This window comes from Phyllobates terribilis, unplaced genomic scaffold (assembly GCF_046119375.1).
Source record: "Phyllobates terribilis strain yellow unplaced genomic scaffold, ASM4611937v1 Scaffold_6__1_contigs__length_29720123, whole genome shotgun sequence".
In the NCBI taxonomy this organism is placed as follows: domain Eukaryota; kingdom Metazoa; phylum Chordata; class Amphibia; order Anura; family Dendrobatidae; genus Phyllobates; species Phyllobates terribilis.
Window position 1 is genome coordinate 12045573 of NW_027362766.1, and position 12313 is coordinate 12057885.

Here is a 12313-nt window from a genome sequence, read left to right on the forward strand (position 1 = left end):
GCTTGGTAGAAGGTCTGCAATGTTCCCCAATGATAATCCGCATGTGCTGTGCACATGCTGCGGAAATTTCCGCTACGGAAAAATCCGCATTACCAATTATTTTGCGGAAGCGCGGCGTTTTCGCCGCCATTGACTTGCATTAAAACGCATGGAATCCGCATCCCTGCATCTGTAGATGCGGAATCCATACGTTTCAATGTGCGGATGGTACCCGGGTGTGGAGGACAGGAGACTCTCCTCCGGACCCGGGTACCATAGAACCTTTAAAAAAAAAGAATAAAATAAAAAATAAATATCATACTTACTGTCTGATGGCCTCCGGTGTGTTTATCCGATGCGTCCTGGCTTGCCGGCAGCTCGCGATGGTCTGAAAAGGACCTGCCGTGATGTCATGTAGTCATGTGACGGGTCACGCGACCGCTGACGTCGGCAGGCCATCAGAAGGTAAGTATATATTTTTTATTTTTTACCATTCTTTTACGGTCACACTATATAAATCCATGCTGGTTGCCGGTTGCATGGATTTATATAGTGTAACCAAGTTGTCAAGCACTTTCCAAGTGATGCTAAAATCGCTTGTCAACCCGCATGCGGAAATGCAAGTGAAGAACACTTCACATCCGCAAGTCCCTGGCAGGAAAACGCATGTAAAATCCGCATGTACAATCCGCATGTAAAATCTGCATGCGTTTTTTCTGCTAGGGAGATGCAGAAACGGTCAAAAAAAAATCCGGAACATTTCTGTATCGTGGGCACATAGCTTTACATTAATTGTATGACTCAATTAATTGTATTGTATTAATTGTATGACTCAATATTGAGCACACGTAGCCATCTATATACAGCGGGAGGCCGCACGTAGCCATCTATACACAGCGGGAGGCCGCACGTAGCCATCTATGCACAGCGGGAGGCCGCACGTAGCCATCTATGCACAGCGGGAGGCCGCACGTAGCCATCTGTACACAGCGGGAGGCCGCACGTAGCCATCTATACACAGCGGGAGGTCGCACGTAGCCATCTATACACAGCGGGAGGCGGCACGTAGCCATCTATACACAGCGGGAGGTAGCACGGCGCCCCCCCAGAGACAGCAGGATGCCGCACGGCGCCATCTATACACAGCAGGAGGCCGCACGTAGCAATCTATACACAGCGGGAGGCGGCACGTAGCCATCTATACACAGCGGGAGGCCGCACGTAGCCATCTATGCACAGCGGGAGGCCGCACGTAGCCATCTGTACACAGCGGGAGGCCGCACGTAGCCATCTATACACAGCGGGAGGCAGCACGGCGCCCCCCCCAGAGACAGCAGGATGCTGCACGGCGCCATCTATACACAGCAGGAGGCCGCACGTAGCCATCTATACACAGCGGGAGGCCGCACGTAGCCATCTATACATAGCGGGAGGCCGCACGTAGCCATCTATGCACAGCAGGAGGCCGCATGTAGCCATCTGTACACAGCGGGAGGCCGCACGTAGCCATCTATACACAGCGGGAGGCAGCACGGCGCCCCCCCCAGAGACAGCAGGATGCCGCACGGCGCCATCTATACACAGCGGGAGGCCGCACGTAGCAATCTATACACAGCGGGAGGCGGCACGTAGCCATCTATACACAGCGGGAGGCCGCACGTAGCCATCTATGCACAGCGGGAGGCCGCACGTAGCCATCTGTACACAGCGGGAGGCCGCACGTAGCCATCTATACACAGCGGGAGGCAGCACGGCGCCCCCCCCAGAGACAGCAGGATGCCGCACGGCGCCATCTATACACAGCAGGAGGCCGCACGTAGCCATCTATACACAGCGGGAGGCCGCACGTAGCCATCTATACATAGCGGGAGGCCGCACGTAGCCATCTATGCACAGCGGGAGGCCGCATGTAGCCATCTGTACACAGCGGGAGGCCGCACATAGCCATCTATACACAGCGGGAGGCCGCACAGCGCCCCCCCCCAGAGACAGCAGGATGCCGCACGGCGCCATCTATACACAGCAGGAGGCCGCACGGCGCCATCTATGCACAGCAGGAGGCCTCACGGCGCCATCTATGCACAGCAGGAGGCCGCACGGCGCCATCTATGCACAGCGGGGGGGGCGCACGGCGCCATCTATACATAGTGGGAGTACGCACGGTGCCATCTATACATAGTGGGAGGCCGCACGGCGCCCCCCCCCCCGGAGACAGCAGGAGGCCACACGGCGCCAACTATACTCGGCAGGAGGCCGCACGCAGTCACGCACACACACAAACATATACATACACTCATAAACACATTTGAAACACAAAAATACATATAAACAGACATCACACAATGATATCTGCACACACACACACACATACATACACACGCATACATACACACACACATACATACACACACATACATACACACACACACATAAACACACATACATACACACACACACATACACACACACACGCTGGTAGCCATCTATACACAGGGGGAGGCCGCATGTAGCCATCTATACACAGCGGGAGGCCGCACGTAGCCATCTATACACAGCGGGAGGCCGCACGTAGCCATCTATACACAGCGGGAGGCCGCACGGCGCCATCTATACACAGCGGGAGGCCGCACGGCGCCATCTATACACAGCGGGAGGCTGCACGTAGCCATCTATACACAGCGGGAGGCCGCACGTAGCCATCTATACACAGCGGGAGGCCGCACGGCGCCATCTATACACAGCAGGAGGCCGCACGGCGCCATCTATACACAGCGGGAGGCTGCACGTAGCCATCTATACACAGATGGCTACACACACACATACATACACACGCATAAACACATTTGAAACACAAAAATACATATAAACAGACATCACACAATGATATCTGCACACACACTCACACACACATACATACACACACACATACATACACACACACACACACACACACGCAGACTCACCATCCCCCGTCTCCATTCTTCCTGCCTGCTCTGACTTCTTCGTTGCAGCAGTGCAGGCCGGGCACGTGACGTCACAGCTAGGAGACACGGCCGCGCACAGGGCCGTGTCTCGTAGCAATGACGCGGCCGGGCCAGCACAGGGAAGTTAACTGCTGCAGTGCTGGCCCGGCCGATGAAGAAGCAGCAGCGGCCGCTGCTGGGAGAGCGGTCCGGGGCCCCCCCTCCCGCCACTGCTACCGATATGTGCCGCGGCGGCCCGCACATATAATAAGGGCAATCCGGCATTAGACACCCCGCCCGGAGCTGCGGTCCCCCTGCAGGCTCGGGGCCCCGGGCGGTCACCCAGAATGCCCTCATTATAATCCGCCTATGCCTGGAACCCATGGAAACATTCGGAGAAGCCAGATTGGGACCAGCCGGTCATCTGGCCTCATGGAAACTCTCGGAGAAGCCAGGGTGGCACCCTCGGGCCTCCTGGCCTTGTACCTCGATGGACTGTCAGCTTCCTGAGGTTGCCACTACCCCCTCTCTGTGAGGGCCCGCCAAAAGTGGGGGGCCACTGGTTGAGGTAGTTGGCCCTGGAAATCCCAAAGTCGCAGCTGTTCTATCCCAGGCGGGCGGAGAGGAAGGGTGAGACTGTGTAATGTTGCACCATCTTGGGTATTTGCTGGGACTGTTCTATGTGTTTATTGTCGATTTGGTGGTTCAATAAAGTATTGCCACGCTGTTTTACCCTCACCCTGTGTTGTCTGAGTGGTATTACACCCACTGAAGACCCCGTGCCTCCACAACTTCTTTGAAGAGACATAGAGGAGGGCTTCGTTAAAAAAAAAAAAATTCCATTATTAAGGAGTGGGTCTCCTATACTGGTAATGCCCATGCACTAAGTGCATGGGCTGAAAAACATTTACCCCTGGAGGGTATACATGAACATACTGTATACATGAACATACTGTATACATGAACATACTGTATAACATACAGAATGTTAGAGGTAGGCCTCGAAAAATATACGGCATCATAAACACCCTTAAAAAAATTATGTACATGTTGCATGATGGTCACCCTCTTGATATGGTGGTGTAGGTTTGCTGCCCCTGGTGATGCTGGTGACTCGCCCCCTGGGCCGTGGGGTACTCGGTAGCCGGGCTGGTCGTTGGGGCTGAGGATGTCACAGTGGCAGTGACCCACTCCGTGACCCAGGGCAGTCAATGAAAAGGGGAATGATTTAATAAAGGGGATTTCAAGTTCTTTTAATGTTCGTGACGCCACCTGTGGTATGTGGCTAAAGGGAGCCGCCGCTGCGGAGCAGGTCCTCTGGAGCTGGTGTGAATGCAGCAGAGTTGGTTCAGCTCTCCACAGGTAGAGCTTAGCTCCAGGGCAGTGTAGATGTTGAGGTAGAGGTTGTGGTGCAGTGTAGTGCAGGGGGTGATGGCGCAGCAGTAATAATTCATAGAGACAGTGGGGTGCAGTCTTCCGGATTTACTCATAGTTCTTACTTTGCTCCTGGTTACAACTGCAGATCATAACTTCCCATGTCGTCCTGCGTTCACCGGGCAGGGGTTCAGTAATTCCTCAGGTATTTTAAGAGTGCCTGACAGGACCCCGTTCTATATGCCCTTCTCAGCCATCTTCCTGCGCTGGCTCTCACCCTTCTTGCCCTGCGCCTCACAAACAATGTCCCAAGCCGGTATCCTCGGATCTTTCTGGGCAACCTGGAGTTTCCTGGATCCTATGTAGTTACCTTTTTGGCGACTTGAGTGCGGATGTGGCAACTGCACCCTGAAAGTACAGAAGCCTCCGGTTTCTAATTGAACTTTGTAATTCTCACTAGTTAGAGGCCGGTCCCCTCTGCGGCTCGATCCCTCCACTGCCTGGTAGATTCGGACGTACGGGTGGCCTCCAGCACTGCCCGTACCCCTGGGATCCTTTCTTCACTCCTGGAGCCTTCTCTCTGCTCCCGTTCCTTCCTCCTCTCCTTCTCCTGGGACTTCTCACTCAGGCCGGCGCTTTTGCGCTTCCCTGAGCAGAGCTCCTGCTCCAAACTCTTCCTCCTCTGACTGGAACCGTTCTAGATGGTTCCATCCCTTTTTATACACTTGCCGAAGTGCTCCACTAAACTCCTTCCTTCACCCACACCCACTACATGGTTCCTCCTCTCTTGGTTCCCCCCACTCCAGCCAGGGACAGGGCTCAGCAGAGGAGCAGGGCATCTTGCCCTTTCTGCTGGTCTCGAGTAGTGTAGTGTTGGATGCAGGTGTTAGGGTCCTGGGCAGTACTCCTTCCTTACCTGAGAGTGGGATACCACACCTCTGGGTGAGGTGCCACACTGGCATGGTAGATGTTGCAAATGGCCTTTTTGGGGTTAACTGCAGAGTCTTTTAAAAAGAGCCAGACTCAGGAAGACCTAACAGTTGGACTGTCAAACTTCCCTCGTATTGGTGTTTTTGGGAACAGTTGCCCGCCTTGTGTCTGTGGCCACCACACTGCTTGTTCCTCCCTATTGTGGTGCTACGCCTCCCTCTCCCTCTCTGCTGCTGTCCTCACTCTGCATGTCACCTTGCCAGGTTGGATCAGTGACTTTATCGTCCACCACCTCATTTTCCACGTATGCATCCTGGGCCTCCTCCTGATTTGCTGACAATTGTGTCTCATCACCATCCACCTCTTGTGACACTTTCCCACCATTGCCTTCATGTGACCGTGGCTGCTCAAATATTTGGGCATCGCTACATGTGATCTCCTCTTGCCCCGCTTCAAGTGGACCGGGCGAGAGGCCCGAATCTATAAATGGAAAAGTGAACAGCTCTTCGGAGTGTCCAAGTGTGGGATCAGTTTTCTCCGGGCACTCGACATGGTGGGAGGAAGGAGGATCAGGGTGAGGAATATGTGGTCCAGACTCACGGCTACTGAGACTTCACCGTGTGGAAGACAGGGTGGTGCTGGTGGTGGCAAAGTGACTGGAAGCATTATCTGCTATCCAACCAATGACCTTTTCACACTGGTCTGGCTTCAATAGTGGTGTTCTGCGGTCCCCTAGAAAGTGGGACAGGAAGGTCGAGCGACATGATGTGGGTGTTTGTTGTGGCACAGTTTCATCTTGCCCACGGCCTCTGCGTGCACCATCACCACCACGTCCACCTCCCATTCCTTGCCACGCGTCTTGCCCATTTTAAATGCAGTATAATATTTTGCAGCTTGCAAAAAAAAAAACCCAATCAGGATTAATACCGCAGTAATATAAGTTTCTCTGCTTCCACAATACAGCAATGCTATTCAAATCAACCAAATCTGGCTGTATGCTGCTAACGAGCAGATGGAGCAGTAAAATGGTGGATTATATCGCTTTTCACCAAAATTATCAGAATTGAGAGCAAAAAGAATAGATAGGTATTGAGAGAACTGAGCTTGGTAATTCATAGACTGTTGTATCTCATCTTTTTAGCCTCTTGTAACAGGGTGAGTGTGACGGGACGCACGGTGCTCAAGAAGGACTGCGAGGTCAAGAATATCATCTAAAACCTACTGGTCATGGTTTTGTGAAGGACAAGTCGCCTAACATAGTCCGGAAGAAGAGGAGAGTGCAAATCTAGATCTTGTCCTTGATGCAATCTCTACATTGTGCCAGAGGACTATGCAAACGGGAGAAGAACTAGTTCCGTTCCGTCCCTTTCAGGGGACATCAGGGGCAATTTTTTGTGTGGTTGCTACAGGATAATTTAGAAAAATCACCAATCTAAAAAGGTCGCCCAGATTTGTGGTAGGTTCTCTTTATACACCATTTACTCCTAGTTACATTTCACATTACATCTATATAGGAAAGGAATCTTTACAGTTAGAGTAGTAAGGTTAAGAAATGCCCTACCCCAAGAGGAAGTAATGGCAGGTGTGATCTCAGCATTTATCTTAATACTGCAAAGCATTTACAACCTTGTTTTTTTCTTTTCTGCACAGCAAGGGCCATAACTTTTATATTTTTCCATCAAAGTATACGAGGCTTTATTTTTTGCAGGATGAGTTGTATTTCTCATGGCACTATAATGGGGTACAGACAGCATATTAACTTCTATTAACGCTCTGCAGAGGGAATGCACAAGACAACCCACTGCACCTTGATTGACAGCCAGCTCTGCACGCACTCTGCACACACGCTCTGCACATGCTCCGCACACATGCTCTGCGCACACGCTCTGCACACGCTCCGCACACGCTCCTCACACACGCTCTGCACATGCTCCGCACACATGGTGCCGGGAAGTGATTACAGCCACACTCATTGTATAGTGACCAGTGACTTCAGTTCACTATAATTCCACAGTAGCTGGTTGCAATTCTATGTAATCAACACTAGATGGAGCTAATGTTCAAATCTAAATTTATTTTGCATAGTGTATTATGTTTGATTACCACCAGATGGTGCTACTGTTACTAACTAATTGAATAAAACACCAAGATAAATAAGGGCAAAGAAACAACTAAAAGACCCAAAGTTGAAAAAATGCCAATACTTTAATGAAATACATATTAAAAATTACATATAATAATCATAAAAACAAGGCACACCACAGATGAAAAAAATGTGGTGGGATGCCTGGACCCATAGTATATATATAAGCAAAAAGGCTATATCATTCAGGTAACTAGCATAAATATATCATTGGTAATCAATATAAAACATGATATAAAATATCACGAACAAACAGAGACAGAGGTGTATATATAAATATATTGATCACAAAGAATAATAACAATCCAAAATTAATAATAATAGGTAAATAGCCTCTGTTGATCCATTATCCCAATACAATCACATATATAGGTATAACAATGCGTAAAGGGACTGTACACAAAGATAAGATATTACCATAATTACCAAAGAGCTCAAGTCAGAGGTCCAAGTACCCACCACGCACCCGACGCGCGTTTCGCACAGGAAATGCTTCGTCCAGGGGTACTTGGACCTCTGACTTGAGCTCTTTGGTAATTATGGTAATATCTTATCTTTGTGTACAGTCCCTTTACGCATTGTTATACCTATATATGTGATTGTATTGGGATAATGGATCAACAGAGGCTATATGAGAATCAGTAGAGAGCACTTGATATTATGACCAATGGGTGGCGCTAATGAGAATCAGTAGAGAGCACTTGATGTTATGAACACTGGGTGGCGCTAATGAGAATCAGTAGAGAGCACTTGATATTACGACCACTGGGTGGCACTAATGAGAATCAGCAGAGAGCACTTGATATTATGACCACTGGGTGGCACTAATGAGAATCAGTGGAAAGCACTTGATATTATGACCACTGGGTGGCACTAATGAGAATCAGTGGAAAGCACTTGATATTATGACCACTGGGTGGCACTAATGAGAATCAGTGGAGAGCACTTGATATTATGGCCACTCGGTGGCACTGACGAGAATCAGTAGAGAGCATTTGATATTATCACCACTGGGTGGCACTAATGAGAATCAGTGGAGAGCACTTGATATTATGGCCACTGGGTGGCGCTAATGAGAATCAGTGGAGAGCACTTGATATTATGAAAACTGGGTGGCACTAATGAGAATCAGTAGAGAGCACTTGATATTATCACCACTGGGTGGCACTAATGAGAATCATTGGAGAGCACTTGATATTATGACCACTGGGTGGCACTAATGAGAATCAGTGGAGAGCACTTGATATTATGACCACTGGGTGGCGCTAATGAGAATCAGTAGAGAGCACTTGATATTATGACCAATGGGTGGCGCTAATGAGAATCAGTAGAGAGCACTTGATATTATGACCAATGGGTGGCGCTAACGAGAATCAGTAGAGAGCACTTGATGTTATGAACACTGGGTGGAGCTAATGAGAATCAGAGGAGAGCACTTGATGTTATGAACACTGGGTGGCGCTAATGAGAATCAGTAGAGAGCACTTGATATTATGACCACTGGGTGGCACTAATGAGAATCAGTAGAGAGCACTTCATATTATGACCAATGGGTGGCGCTAACGAGAATCAGTAGAGAGCACTTGATGTTATGAACACTGGGTGGAGCTAATGAGAATCAGAGGAGAGCACTGGATATTATGACCACTGGGTGGCACTAATGAGAATCAGTGGAGAGCACTTGATATTATGACCACTCGATGGCACTAATGAGAATCAGTAGAGAGCACTTGATATTATGACCACTGGGTGGCACTAATGAAAATCAGTAGAGAGTACTTGTTATTATGACCACTGAGTGGCACTAATGAGAATCAGTAGAGAGCACTTGATATTATGACCACTGGGTGGCGCTAATGAGAATCAGTAGAGAGCACTTGATATTATGACCAATGGATGGCACTAATGAGAATCAGTAGAGAGTACTTGATATTATGACCACTGGGTGGCACTAATAAGAATCAGTAGAGAGCACTTAATATTATGACCACTGGGTGGCACTAATGAGAATCAGTAGAGAGCACTTGATATTATGACCACTCGATGGCACTAATGAGAATCAGTGGAGAGCACTTGATATTATGACCACTGGGTGGCGCTAATGAGAATCAGTAGAGAGCACTTGATATTATGACCACTGGGTGGCACTAATGAGAATCAGTGGAGAGCACTTGATGTTATGACCACTGGGTGGCACTAATGAGAATCAGTGGAGAGCACTTGATATTATGACCACTGGGTGGCGCTAATGAGAATCAGTAGAGAGCACTTGATATTATGACCACTCGGTGGCGCTAATGAGAATCAGCAGAGAGCACTTGATATTATGACCACTCGGTGGCGCTAATGAGAATCAGTGAAGAGCACTTGATATTATGACCACTGGGTGGCGCTAATGAGAATCAGTAGAGAGCACTTGATATTATGACCACTGGGTGGCACTAATGAGAATCAGTAGAGAGCACTTGATATTATGACCACTGGGTGGCGCTAATGAGAATCAGTAGAGAGCACTTGATATTATGACCACTGGGTGGCACTAATGAGAATCAGTAGAGAACACTTGATATTATGACCACTGGGTGGCGCTAATGAGAATCAGTGGAGAGCACTTGATCTTATGACCACTGGGTAGCGCTAATGAGAATCAGTGGAGAGCACTTGATGTTATGACCACTGGGTGGCACTAATGAGAATCAGTGGAGAGCACTTGATATTATGACCACTGGGTGGCGCTAATGAGAATCAGTAGAGAGCACTTGATATTATGACCACTGGGTGGCGCTAATGAGAATCAGTGGAAAGCAATTGATATTATGACCACTGCGTGGCGCTAATGAGAATCAGTAGAGAGCACTTGATATTATGACCACTGGGTGGAGCTAATGAGTATCAGTAGAGAGCACTTGATATTATGACCACTGGGTGGCGCTAATGAGAATCAGTGGAGAGCACTTGATATTATGACCACTGGGTGGCGCTAATGAGAATCAGTGGAGAGCACTTGATATTATGACCACTGGGTGGCACTAATGAGAATCAGTAGAGAGCACTTGATATTATGACCACTGGGTGGCGCTAATAAGAATCAGTAGAGAGCACTTGATATTATGACCACTGGGTGGCGCTAATGAGAATCAGTAGAGAGCACTTGATATTATGACCACTGGGTGGCACTAATGAGAATCAGTGGAGAGCACTTGATATTATAACCACTAGGTAGCGCTAATGAGAATCAGTGGAGAGCACTTGATGTTATGACCACTGGGTGGCACTAATGAGAATCAGTGGAGAGCACTTGATATTATGACCACTGGTTGGCACTAATGAGAATCAGTAGAGAGCACTTGATATTATGACCACTGGGTGGCGCTAATGAGAATCAGTGGAAAGCAATTGATATTATGACCACTGGGTGGCACTAATGAGAATCAGTAAAGAGCACTTGATATTATGACCACTGGGTGGCACTAATGAGTATCAGTAGAGAGCACTTGATATTATGACCACTGGGTGGCGCTAATGAGAATCAGTGGAGAGCACTTGATATTATGACCACTGGGTGGCGCTAATGAGAATCAGTAGAGAGCACTTGATATTATGACCACTGGGTGGCACTAATGAGAATCAGAGGAGAGCACTTGATATTATGACCACTGGGTGGCACTAATGAGAATCAGTGGAGAGCACTTGATATTATGACCACTCGGTGGCGCTAATGAGAATCAGTGGAGAGCACTTGATATTATGACCAATGGGTGGCACTAATGAGAATCAGTGGAGAGCACTTGATATTATGACCACTGAGTGGCACTAATGAGAATCAGTGGAGAGCACTTGATATTAAAACCACTGGGTGGCACTAATGAGAATCAGTAGAGAGCACTTGATATTATGACCACTGGGTGGCACTAATGAGAATCAGTAGAGAGCACTTGATATTATGACCACTGGGTGGCGCTAATGAGAATCAGTGGAGAGCACTTGATATTATGACCACTGGATGGCGCTAATGAGAATCAGTGGAGAGCACTTGATATTATGACCACTGGGTTTTACTAATGAGATTCAGTGGAGAGCACTTGATAATATGACCACTGGGTGGCACTAATGAGATTCAGTAGAGAGCACTTGATATTATGACCACTGGGTGGAGCTAATGAGTATCAGTGGAGAGCACTTGATATTATGACCACTGGGTGGCGCTAATGAGAATCAGTGGAGAGCACTTGATATTATGACCACTGGGTGGCGCTAATGAGAATCAGTAGAGAGCACTTGATATTATGACCACTGGGTGGCGCTAATAAGAATCAGTAGAGAGCACTTGATATTATGACCACTGGGTGGCGCTAATGAGAATCAGTAGAGAGCACTTGATATTATGACCACTGGGTGGCACTAATGAGAATCAGTGGAGAGCACTTGATATTATAACCACTGGGTAGCGCTAATGAGAATCAGTGGAGAGCACTTGATGTTATGACCACTGGGTGGCACTAATGAGAATCAGTGGAGAGCACTTGATATTATGACCACTGGTTGGCACTAATGAGAATCAGTAGAGAGCACTTGATATTATGACCACTGGGTGGCGCTAATGAGAATCAGTGGAAAGCAATTGATATTATGACCACTGGGTGGCGCTAATGAGAATCAGTAGAGAGCACTTGATATTATGACCACTGGGTGGCACTAATGAGTATCAGTAGAGAGCACTTGATATTATGACCACTGGGTGACGCTAATGAGAATCAGTGGAGAGCACTTGATATTATGACCACTGGGTGGCGCTAATGAGAATCAGTAGAGAGCACTTGATATTATGACCACTGGGTGGCACTAATGAGAATCAGAGGAGAGCACTTGATATTATGACCACTGGGTGGCACTAATGAGAATCAGTGGAGAGCACTTGATATTA